Source organism: Loxodonta africana, unplaced genomic scaffold (assembly GCF_030014295.1).
Source record: "Loxodonta africana isolate mLoxAfr1 unplaced genomic scaffold, mLoxAfr1.hap2 scaffold_43, whole genome shotgun sequence".
Lineage (NCBI taxonomy): Eukaryota > Metazoa > Chordata > Mammalia > Proboscidea > Elephantidae > Loxodonta > Loxodonta africana.
Window position 1 is genome coordinate 990,027 of NW_026975144.1, and position 13,360 is coordinate 1,003,386.

Genomic DNA, 13,360 nt, shown 5'->3' on the forward strand with positions numbered 1-13,360 from the left:
GGGGTGGATGAAGGACAAAAAAAGAAAAATGGACAACAGGAGAAATATAAGAAGTCAGAGAACTGTGAAAATTTAATTCCTGAATATACTTTCTTTCTCCTCCCTGTAACTGTAAGGATTTTCTCATATACAGCATATATAAGTAAATCCTTGCAATATTTAAAACACTTAGATTTTTGTAAAACTCATTCTCTGAAAACTCATGGTGGCCCCATTAATTTCTGGCTTAAAAACAACTCAGAACTAAAAAGAAGCATAAATAAATAAATAAATAAATAAAGGCACTGCTGTCATTTGCGGGTGATGTTCTTTTCCTGCTATCCACAACCCACACACTCGGGTTAATTTTCCAGGGTCAGTGTTCATAGACCATCCTCTTTCTCTTACCACCACCCCACCACCCTTAATTATTTAGAAAAGGCAGGGCCAGTCAGTGCTCCAAACATCAAGTTTTCTCTCCAAAATGCCAACTCGCACTTGGGGAGCAGGCTACATTCTCAGCTATCAGCACTTCCACTAGCCCCTGCAGATAAGGAATGTGTCTCCACTGAACTGTTCATTGTAATTAAAAAAAAAAAAAAGTAAAAAACTGTTTCTTAAAAAAAAAAAAAAACAGGCATTTCCCTATTACCCACCCACCCCACTCTCCCACACCCAGTGCTCCCCTCACCACACACACACTCAAATATTTCCTACCAAGGGTGTGTCCCAAGCACGGGGTCTGGCTCCGCTCTTCTTTTACACCCCTTGGAGGCCTCTGGAGAAACCATACCTTTGGTTGGCAATTCCCTGAACCCTGCCTATTCAAGCTGGCACTTATTCAAAAAGGCAGGTGAGTCTTCAAGTCAGGTTTTTAAAAGGAGTTTAAGAGGTGCCAGGTGATATGCCTACTCACCCTCAAATTTCTCAAAGGTAATAATTTCTTCAGATGTTTACAATGTCTCAACTATGGGTTAATTAAATCCCTTAGGATGGTGGGCATAGGAAAATCCTCCATCTCAGTGCCCCCCATTTTGAAAAAAAAAGAGGGGAATCTCCAAAATTACAAATTTCTATTTCTACATACTTGATTGAACTAAGGAGTAAGTTCCTCACATGTGTTATTCTTGGTCTGAGCCCTGGTGGTGCAGTGGGTAAGAGCTAAGCTGCTAACCAAAAGGTCTGCTGTTTGAATTCACCAGCTGCTCCTTAGAAACCCTATGGGGTAGTTCTACTCAGTCCTATAGGGTTGCTAAGAGTTAGAATTCACTGGATGGCAATTGGTTTGTTTGCTTTTCAATCTTTGGCTGAAAGGTGGACTTTGTTATCAATTTATTAAATCAACTGGTAATTTGCTGGATATTTCTCATACACGAACTTATGATGTCTTCAAATCCAGCTAATCAGGTTTAGGGAGAGAGAAACTTCTCTACCTTAGCTTCCCTGCCACTCCCACACCTTTTTCATTGATTTCCATGCCCTGTTTAAGCAACATCACTCATCACTTCTCACTGTCTAGGTTAGCTGAGCCAATTCGTGGCAGTCAATTCCACCTGAGCCCTAGGATACCCTCATTTACATACTCTGCCCTGTTCCTTCACCAATGGCTGACCTCACATCTCCCCTTGAATGTCTACGAGGCATCTCAAACTTAATGTGGTTCAAATAAAATTCTTCGTCCAAGTGTCTTATCTACCTCCCAGTCTTCCTTATCTCAGCAAAAGTTCTCACTATCCTCTGGGTTGTTCAGGACAAAAACCTAGAAATCATCCTTGATTTCTCTCCTTTATTCAAATCTTGCATCCAATCCATTGACATATTCTGGACTCTTGGCACTACCTTAACATAAATCCTGACTCTATCCACTTCTCACTACCTCCACCTTACATCCACCATCTTCTCTTGGTTAAAACTGGACTCCATGCACCGATCTTCCCTCTTACAATCTACATAACAGCATCATTTCAGTGGCTTCTCATGGCAATTAGGAAAAATTCCCAAATCCTTCCCATGGTCTTTCATGATGCGGGGCTTGCTCACCATACTAACCTCATTTCCTAACAGTCTTCCCTCGGTTCACTCCACACTAGCCATGACTTATTTCCTGAGCTTCCTCAAACGTTCCAAAACACTTGGTTATTTAAGGGCCTCAGAAACAACTCTTGCCTTTATTGGCAATATCCCTCCCTTCAGAACTTCATAAACCTATTCTCTCCTTTGATATAGGTCAGTTATCTCCTCAAATATCCTGCTCCCATAAGCCTTTACTATTAATCTAAAACAGCTCACCCTACTCATTCCCTCACATGCAACTCTGTCTTATTTTCAAAATATTTAGCTCTCCTTGACATTTTTTGTTAATCATTACCTGTATTTTTTCTGGTTGAGAATATATGCAGCAAAACATACACCAACTTAACAGTTTCCACCTGTACAATTTAATAACACTGGCTACATTCTTGAAGTTGTGCAACCATTCTTACCCTCCATTTCTGAGTTGTTCCTCTGTCATTAACATAAACCCACTGCTCCTTAAGGTTCCTATCTAATCTTTTCAGTAGCTGTTGGCAATCTGATGCCATGTAGACAGTTCTTAAAAGAGCATATGCTCAAGGTAGACCATTTTTATTAGTTAAGTAAGCTAATGTTCTGGAGCCCTCATGGCACAGTGGTTAAGTGATACGGTAGCCAAGCAAAAGAAGAGCAGTTTGAATCCACCACCTGCACCTTGGAAACTCTATGGGGCAGTGCTATTCTGTCTTACAGAGTCTCTGAGTTGGAATCAACAGCAACAGTTTGGTTTTTTCTTTTTCATACTTCAGTTTTAAGATGATTCAAGGGAATGCTTTTGGTGTAATGTTTAAAGATTATCTCACGGCAATAGTTTCAGGAGTTCATTCACCCTCAGTGGCTCCAAAAAGTCTAGGGTTCATTTGAAATTCTGTTCTGCATTTTCCCCCTTTTGATCAGGGCTTTTCTGTGGACTCTTTGATCAAAATGTTCAGCGACAGCAGCCGGGAACCTTCTGGTTCTTCTGGTCTCATGGCATGCTAGATGTTCTTTTAAAAAACATGAGTGGATGCTGAAGGTTATCAAATACTTATTTTATTACACCTATTAATATAATCACATTTATTTTTCCTGTACATATGGCAAATTATACTGATTCATTTTCGAATGTTAAACTAACCATGAATTCTTGGGATAGACCCAACTTGGTCATAATATAATCTTCTTTAGAGTATTGCTGGATTTGTTTTGCCTATTTATTTTTATATTTTGCATCTATGTTCATCAGTGACATTGGCCTGTAATTTTCCCATCTTGTGCTGCTCTTGTCAGGTTTTGGTATCAATATTCATTCTACAAGCTTTATAAAATAAGTTTGGGTATATATTTCCTTTTATATTGAAGAATTTGTGAAATATTTCTTGAATATTTGGCAGAATTTGCAGGAAAAGCCATCTGATATGAAGTTTTCTTTTTGAGAATAGTTTGAGCTCTAATTCAATTGTATTAACAGTTGTGGAATTACTTTTGCTTCCTGTTTCTTCTTGAATCGTTGTTATTAACTTATATGGTATGATACGTTTGCCTACTTTACCTGAATTTGCAAATTTATTGGCTAATACGGTTCATAACATTCTCACATTATCTTTATGTTCTGCAAGATCTGTAGTCATTTTCTTTCTAATTCCTGATATTCGTTTTTTATATCTTCATTCTTTTTCACTTGATCAATCTTGCCTAAAGTTTGTCAATTTTACTAGCATTTTCTAAGAATCAACTTTAGTCTTTGTTGATCGTCTGTTGCATGTATTCAATCATTAATAGAAACAAAAATTCCTATGAATGTTTGTTTCTGGTTTTTTCCCAACATTTTGAATGGATGTTTAACTCACTTATTTTTCAAGATTTGTTCTTTCCAATTATATTTTTAAGGCTATAAGTTTCCTTTATTATATTGTCTGTACTGCACAAATTTTTATATGCACTATGTTCATAATTGTTCACTTCAAAATGTATTCTAATTTTCATTATGATGTCTTTTTTGACTCATAGTATTTTAAAATATCCAAGCACATGGAGATTTTGTATTTTCATTTTCTAAGATTTTTTAAGATGGTTTTTTTTTTTTAATTATGGTGTACTTACATTAAAAAAAAATGGAGATTTTGTATTTTCATTTTCTAAGATGGTTTTTTTTTTTAATTATGATGACTTACATAGTATCCTCTATATTATTGCAGACTCTTGAAATTTGTTGAGACTTGCTTTATAACACAGTATACAGTTAATTTTTATACACACTATGTATGTGCATGAGATGAATGTATATTCTTTCATGGTTAGATAATACACACACATACACATATATCAATTTGGTATTTTTTTTACATGTTAAGTCTTCTGTATCCTTGATAATTTATGGACTTCTATGTTTCTGAGGGGTGTGTTAAAAATCTATTATGATGCATGATGTCAAAAGGAGCCCCACTAGTGCAGTGGTTAAGCACTCAGCTGTTAAACCTTTTGATTTGATCCACCAACTACTCCACAGGAGAAAGATATGACCGTTCCCTTCCATAAAGATTACAGCCTTAGAAACCCTTTGGAGAAGTTCTACTCCATCCTATATTCACTATGAGTCAGAATTGACTCAACAGCACACAAGAAAAAATGTATGATGTGATGGAAACTCAGGAGTACGAAGCTCAAAGAATTGGTCCTACCTCTAGGGTCAAAGGATGAAGGACAGAGAAAACAGCAGAGACATCCAAAAGCTTGGAAAAAGGGCTGAGAGGAAAATGGTTGGTGGTTTAAGGGCTTTGAAGGGCTACCATATATACTGAGGAATCTGAAGTGCAATGTTCTTGCCTAAGGATGAAGACATGCTCATAAAGATCCTGACAAAGCTTTAGGCTTGCACCTCTGGCTGATCTTTGGGCTCCATGGGGGCAGGAAGTGAAGGCTAGGGCAGAGTTTTAGGCACTCTTGCTTAGCATTGAAAGAACGCCCCAGTTCAGAGCCAATCTGCAAAGACTGGGATAATGTTACTTTTACTTTTTGGCTACAAGCATTTAAAGAAAGCACTGTCAGGTCATGAACTGACTGCTGAGATAACAGAACAGAACTTCAGTGTCCACACATGAGAAGACATACAATCTTTGCAGAAATAGTTTGGAAACATCACTAAGCAAATGGATGACTGGCCCTCAACAATTAAAAAAAAAAAAAAGTTAACCCTAATGACAGGAGGGAATCTGATTTCCAGAGTTACATTATAATATTTAAGATATCCAGTTTGCAACACACTATTTTAAGTCATAAAAAGAACAAAGAAAAGGATGGTTCATTTGTTAAGAAGAAAGAAAGAAGAGAAATGAACAGAAAGCATCCTTAAGGAAACACAGATATTGGGATTACTAGACAAAGATTTTAAACCAATTGTCTTAAATTTCCTCAAAGAGCTAAACAAACCATAGACGCACACACAAAAAAAGGAAACCAAGAGAAGAATGTATGAACAAGTAGAAAACATTAATAAAGAAATATTATACAAAAGAACCAAATAGAAATTATAGAGCTGAAAAGTTGAATAGCTGAAATAAAAATTTCATTAGAGGAGCTCAACAGCAGATTTGAGCAAGAAAGCAGGAAAATGTAAACTTGAAAAAGCACAACTGAAATTGTTCTAACTGAGGAGCATAAAGGAAAAAGAATGAAGAAAATGAATAGAGCCTAAGGGACCTGTGGGACAACATCAAGCATACCAATATACTCATTAAGGGAGTCCCAGAAAGGAAAGAAAGATGAAAGGACAGAAAGAATATTTAAAAACATAATGACTGGAAGTTTCCCAAATGTCATCTAGATATCCAAGAAGCTCAATAAACTCAAAGGACAGTAAATACATAGATATCCACAGACAGACATAATCAAAATGTCAAAAGATGAAGACAGAAACTTGAAAGCAGCAAGAGATAAGTGACCCCTAATGTACAAGAGAGTCTCAACAAGTTTAACTGTTGATTTTTCATCAGAAACCATTGAGACAAGAAAATAGTGGAATGATGTATTTAAGGTACTGGAAAAAAAATACAGAAACAAAACTATGAACCAAGATGTCAATATCTAGCAAAACTATCTTTCAAAAATGAAGGTGAAATTAAGACATGCCCAGATACACAAAACCTGAGGGAGTGTGTTAGCAGCAGAACTGCCTTATGAGAAATGCTACAGGGAATCATCCTGGCTGGCACGGAAGGACACTAGACAGTAACTTGAAGCCATAAAAAGAAACGAAGACTCCGTAAAGGTAACTACTTAGATAAAACAAAGTCAGTAATATTTTTATATCACGCCTCTCTTTTTCTCATATATGATTTAAAGCACAAATGCATAAAAATACTTACACATCTCTCTTAATGGACACACAATGTATAAAGATGCAATTTTTGTAACAGCAACGTAAGTAGGGGAGGTAACTGAGCTGAATAAAAGCAGAATGTTGTATACTGTTGAAGCTAAATTTGTATTAATTAAAAGAAGATTGTTATAAACATAAGATATTAATTGTAATCCTCATGGTCACCACTAAGAAGTTAAAAAATATAAGGAAAGGAAATAAGGAGAGGATCAAAATTGTACACTTGAAAAAAATCAGTCAAACACAAAAGTGGACGGTAGTGAAGAAAATGAGAAACAAAATACGTATATGACCTACTACAAAGTAGAAGATATAAGTCCTTCCTTATCATTAATCGCTTTAAATTTAAATAGATTAAATTCACAATTGGGATCATTAAAGTTGTGTGTCAACTTTGTTGGACCATGATTCTCAGCGCTTTGGCAGTTATGATGTAGTTTAGCAGTCGTATAACGACGCAATCATTTCCATGATGAGATGTGATATAATGTGATTACCTCCATGATGGGATCTGCTGTGAGTAGCCAATCAGATCTAAGGGAGTTTCCTCGGGGGTGTGGACTGCATCCAATATAGGTGGACTTTCTGGCAAGGCTCTTGAGCTTTTGCTCACTCGAAATCCTGCAGCTGGCTCCTCTTCATCTGATCTCAAGTTTTTGGGACTTGAACTCTCAGCTTACCTTCCAATTTTGGGATTCACCAGCCTCCGCAGTCTGTGAGCTGCGGCCTGCCAGCTTACCTGCCGATCTTGAGATCTGTCAGCCTTTGCAGCCTGTGAGCCACAGACCTGTTGTATGACCTGCAGATCTTCAGTTCTGCAGTCCCTGCATCTATGTGAGTCAGGAGAAGCCACAAGCCTGACCCATGGACTTGAGACTTACCAGCCTCTACAGCCTCGTGAGCCATTTTCTTGATATAAAGCTATTTTATATAAATATATATATATACACCTCACTGGTTTTGTTTCTCTAGAGAACCCAGCCTAAGATACCAATTAAAAGACAAACATTGGCAGAATGCATAAAAAAATCATTCGATGGCTATCAAGCTGATCTGACTCATGGTGACCCCTCCCCTCATGTATGTCAGAGTAGTACTGACACACAAGTGTGTCAGTTCAATGGCTAATTTTTCAAAAGTAGATCACCAAGCCTTTCTTCCAAAGTGCCTGTGGGTGGACTCAAACCTCCAACATTTTGGTTAGCAGCTGAATGCATTAACCGTTTGTACCTCCCAAGGACTACAACATGTATCTATGTTTATTTCTGTATTACTTCTCTTTATACTATATACATACATACACACATACACACACATACCTACACACACACATAGACATCCATGAGTGGTTCATACAGATGCTTTGGACTTCAACTAGCAGGGCTCTATTAATTATTGATAGAAAAGTACTGATACCAGTTATAAATGCGTATTTGTCCATTTCCCCTTTCAGATTTATTAGTTTTTGTATTTTGGAGCCCTGTTGTTAAATACGTACACATTTAGGAGTGTTGTATCTTTTTGGAGAATTGAACCTTTATTATGTTATGTCCCTACTTATTCCCAATAATACTCCTTTTTCTGAAGTATAATTTATCTGATATTAACACAGCCACTGCAGTAGAACTGGATAATTTTCAACCATTTCAATAGGTAGCATAAGATCAAGAACTGATGGTATAAAAGGAAGAAATCGAAGCTGCATTGAAGGCATTGGTGAAAAACTATCCTCTCTCCACCATCTTCACTAACTCTGACACCAACTGTCCCTCACACAGCACTCCCTACTTTTCTGCCGGGTTCAATAACTCATTGCAATGGCCACACAGAACTCATAGTCCATATTCACGATTATGGGGCTTATTAGGGAAGTAACAGTTATAGCTCAGGCTCAACGACACTCAGAATACAGTTCTTCTATCAGGACAGCCTCTTCCCTTCTGTGCTCATAGGCGTGCCTCTGCCTGGCCTTGGGCCGGCCTCTCTCCAAAGGTACTCAGCTTTCCTTCTCCATGGGCCAGCATCTCCCATAGCCAGGTCCCTGTTGCTCGGTCTCTCCTGCCATGGCATCTTACCATCTTCAGGGTTACAGCTTCCTCTCTCTATCTCAGTCTCCTGCTTCTAGGAGCTTCTCAGTGCAGGGATCTCAGGTCCATAATATACGCTCGGCTCTTGGCTGTTCTTCCTTGATGGGAGTTGAATCCTCCTCTTTGCTCTGGAACTGGTTCTCTTTGAAGGGAAAATAAACAATCCCCTTGGTGAGCCACAATTACCCTATCACACAGTCCTGCCCAAGTACCAGGCTAGATGTTATAAGACCATGGCTAGAAAGGCCACACAAAGTAAACAATCACATCACAGTACCTTGGACTCATTTTTCAAGTGAAGTACCAAAAATCCCATACAAACAGATTGGTAAAGAATATAATCAACAGCAAGAACATTTTCATACTTATGTTTTCTGTATTTGGAAGAAATCTATAGCACTATTCTTATTTTGCCAATTCACAGGGATCACAGAGATTAGTGGTAGATATTGCAGTACCAGAAAACTCTCTGGTGAAACAGTCTGTGAGCAGTCTTACAAACATGGATATTCCACCAGAGTCAAAAGAATGACGTTACATATCATCAAAGAGAACATTTCAAGATCTAGCCTGAAGTACAATGTTGTCACTGATAGGCTAAAATCCATACACTTACAAGGAAGACCAGTTTATATGACTATTCAAATTTATGCACCAACCACTAATGCCAAAGATAAAGAAATTGAAGATTTTAAACAACTTCTGCAGCCTGAAATTGATCAAACATGCAATCAAGATGCATTGATAATTACTGGTCATTAGAATGTTAAAGTTGGAAACAAAGAAGGAAAAGTAGTTGGAAAATACAGCATCGCTGAAATAAATGACGCCAGAAATCTCATGAAAGAATTTTGCAAGACCAGTGACTCATCCACTGCAAATATTTTTTTTCACCAACATAAACGGCAGCTATACACGTGGACTTTACCAGATGGAATACACAGGAATCAAACTGACTACATCTGTGGAAAGAGAAGATGGGAAAACTCGTATCATCAGTCAGAACAAGGCCAGGGATTGATTGTGAAACAGAGTGTCAATTGCTCATATGGGAGATCAAGTTGAAACTGAAGAAAATTAGAATAAGTCAAAAGGGGCCAAAGTATGACCTTGAGTATATCTCACCTGTATTTAGAGACCACCTCAAGAACACATTTTACGTGTTGAACACTAACGACTGAAGACCAGACGAGTTGTGGAATGACATCAAGGACATCACACATGAAGAAAGCAAGAGATCCTTTAAAAGACAGGAAAGAAAGAAAAGACCAAAACGGATGTCGGAAGAGACTCTGAACGTTGCTCTTGAATGTCGAGTAGCTAAAGTGAAAGGAAGAAATGATGAAGTTTTGAGTATTGAGACACCACCAGTGATCCCTCTTACAAAAAAAACCAGAAAAAACAAGTGAAGCGATTATATTTATGACAAGCTAGGAGCCCTGAGCATCAAAGGCAAAGTTAGAAAACGGACTCAGCGGCAGGGGGAGGGAGAGACTATTCAGAAGTGGAGAGGAGTTACTGGACCTGAATAGCCAGGAACCCTCAGGCACCGTTCCCTGGAGCGACTGCAGCGGGGCTGGCAGTAGCGTTCCAGAGGCGTTTAGCTCAGGGAAGGACAGCAAGTTGCACAGACTACTCACACCTCCAGAACAAGAGAAGAACGGCACTCTCAGCAAAAGCTAATTACTTGTGTTTATTTTACCACGCCCCCAGCCCCCAAGCCGGCTTCAGTGGCTGTCAACTTCCCTGGGCCTGAGATAGGCCCTGGTACCACTCTGAGCCATTTTTCCATCCTTGAAGAAGGTATAAGTTCACAACTGGGGGAAAGATAATCTGCCAGCTCAATTAAGCTGGGGAGCTCAGGACAGAAGCAGCTCTTGTTCAGGCACAAACAGTCCATGGGCTTTGAATACCTTTCACCCCAGCATGGACCTGTGTGGGCCCATTTCAGGAGAATAGGCCCTTGTTGCCAGACTGCAACTGTTTCAGCTGAACGGTGGGAAGATGGGTGTTTGATGTTTGACACTGCTTTGCCTATTAAACAGGGTCTTCACCTACCCACATCAGGGGCCTAAGGACTGCTGGCTCCACCCACAATACCTAGCCACCTGTGATAGGGCTCCAAGGATAAGTAGTACCGCCCAGAACTTACAACCAAAAGCATTGGGTACCCACTGCCCTTCTGCAGAACCCACCCATGTGCTCTACAGAACAGGGATGCGCTTTCCTCACAGACACTCAGAGCACAGCTGTCAGACCTCTGCCTTGATCAGAGCCTGACCCCCTACTGCAGCCAGATACTTCTGCCTACACCAATAACCCCTGCCCCTCTAAGACTGTAGGACAGAGCCTGTACCTTACACTTTATGACCAACTACCTGGGCACCTGAGTTGAATGCATACAAAAAAAGTAAATGAACTCCTAGGCTCATATACCTGGTAACACTGCTAGCCATCTGGTGATAGTACATTAGAGCTTCAAAGGTGAAAATAATCAACCTAGCGCACTCAAGCAGCTTATTTGGGAATACCAAAACTAAACAAAGCAAGAAGCTAGGATACAAAAAGCAAGCATAAAATAAACTAATACAATAACTTATAGATTGCTCAGAGACAACAGTCAATATCAAATCACATAAAGAGGCAGACACGGGGGCAGGACCAAGATGGCTGACTAGGCAGGAGATTCCGCTAATCCCTCTTGAAACAAAGACTCGAAAAAACAAGTGAACACATTACATAAAGGACAATCTACAAACCCTGACCATCAAACACAGAACTAAGGAGTTGACACGAGTGACGGGGGAGCGAAAAGCCACGCTGCAGCAGGGACCGCTTCCAGAGCCAGTGTCCCACGCCGCAGCCTTGAGCCCTCGCGGTTTCCTCATGTCAGAGTGGTGGGGCTGATTGTGGCTTACTGAGACAGGGAAGAAGAGATATAGGCCTAACCCTCAGGACCAACCTCAGAGGGGACCCAGGCAGCACACGCAGGCTCCACACAGATGCGGCTGACAGGGAAACAAAAAACTATAGGGAAGCAGCGACTGGTTTTGGAGCCTGGAGTGCAGCATCCCAGAAAGGAAACCCTGGTGCTGGGCTTTGGACTAAGTGTGGGGGAGCCGATTGTGGCTTCCTGAGATGGTGTGAGCATGGATGCAGCCCTAACCCTCTGGGACAGTCTCAGCAGGGATCCAGCCAGCACACACGAGCGACACAATGCTCTGGAATCTCAGAAAAAACAGTCCTCACCAAACAACATAAGTAACTTTCTATATTTTGCCAGGCTACTCTCTTCTATATATCTGATTCCACCCCTCATTGCCCCAGCCAGCTTCATTAACATTGGAATTCTCTGTGCTAGAGAGTGAAGTGCACTGCTGGATTTTTTTTCTTCTTTCTTTTCTAACCCATTCTCCTGGCCTGAGAAAAGCAGCATTTAACAATCAAAGAAAAAATCCTTCCCTGACTTCCCTAAACTGAAATAACAGTACAGAATCAGCTCCATCCAGGCATTAACAGACCCATAGTCTTTGGCTTTCACCCTACAGGTAACTAGGTGGCTATTACAATGTAAAGGCAATTCTGATAGAGATCTGACCATAATTGTTTTAGCTCAGCAGTGGAAAGGCAAGTTTTGGAGGTCAGATACCTGTCCACCTACTAAACAGAGCCCTCGCTGATCCACACCAGCGAACTGAGGGCTGAGACTCCACCCACATCACCTAGCCACCTGCTACAGGGGTCTGAGAATAGTGACGCCTACCCAAGCATTGGGTGCCTAAGATACAGCTGCAAAGCCCACCCACCAGAGTGCTCTAGAGAATAGAGCCACACCTACCTCACTGACACTTGAAGGAAGGCTGTCAGCATCCTGCCCTCCTCGAAATGTGACCCCATGCCACTAATAGAAACTGGTGCATACAACCATCACCACTACTCCTCTAAGATAATAGGTGACAGCCTACACCACACACTAGGTGACCAGCTATCAGGACACCTGAGCTGATTCTATTCAAGAATAGTGAATGGACTCATACACTTATATACCTGGTAACAGCTCAGGCAAGCTGGTAACAGGACGTAAGTGATTCAAAAGCTACATCAATCACGATACCACAATCTAGTAGCCCGTCTGGGTGTACTGTAACAAAACAAAACAAGAAGATAAGACTCAGTGACCAAATATAAGAGAAAACACTACAATACCTTATAGATGACTCTGAGACAGCAGTCGACATCAAATCACATGAAGAAGCAGACCATTATTGCTTCTACAAACCCCCAAATCAAAGAATCAAAATCATTCCCAGATGTAGATACATTCCTAGAATTGCCAAATGTAGAATATAAAAAAATTGTATACAGAATGCTTCAAGACATCAGGAATGACCTCACAAATGAAATAAGGCAATCTACAGAAAACACCAAGAATACGCGGATAAGGCAGTTGAAGATATCCAAAAGATTAGTCAACAACATAGTGAAAAAATTAATAAGCTGTAAGAATCCATAGAGAGACAGCATTCAGAAATCCAAAAGATTAACAATAAAGTCACAGAATCAGACAACTCAATAGGAAGTCAGAGGAGCAGAATAGAGGAACTGGAATGCAGAGTGGGGGAGCTGGAGGATAAGGCAATTGACACAAATATAGTTGAAGAAAAATCAAATAGAATTTAAAACTATGAAGAAACCCTAAGAATCATGGGGGACTCTATCAAGAATAATTTGAGTGTGATTGGAGTTCCAGAACAGGGAGGGATAACAGAAAATACAGAGAGAACAGTGGAAGATCTGATGGCAGAAAAATTCCCTGGCATTGTGAAAGATGAAAGGATATCTACCCAAGATGCTCATCGAACCT

At 39.9% G+C, this 13,360-nt stretch overlaps 1 long non-coding RNA gene across 1 annotated transcript in view; it reads right to left on the minus strand.

The window, feature by feature from the left end:
• The window catches only part of LOC135229625 (uncharacterized), a 152,098-nt gene extending 140,835 nt beyond the window's left edge, over positions 1–11,263 (minus strand). The window contains exon 1 of the long non-coding RNA XR_010320302.1: positions 8,485–11,263. This is a non-coding gene — a long non-coding RNA (uncharacterized LOC135229625). The remainder of the gene's footprint in view (positions 1–8,484) is intronic.
• Between the last annotated feature and the right edge of the window lie 2,097 nt (positions 11,264–13,360).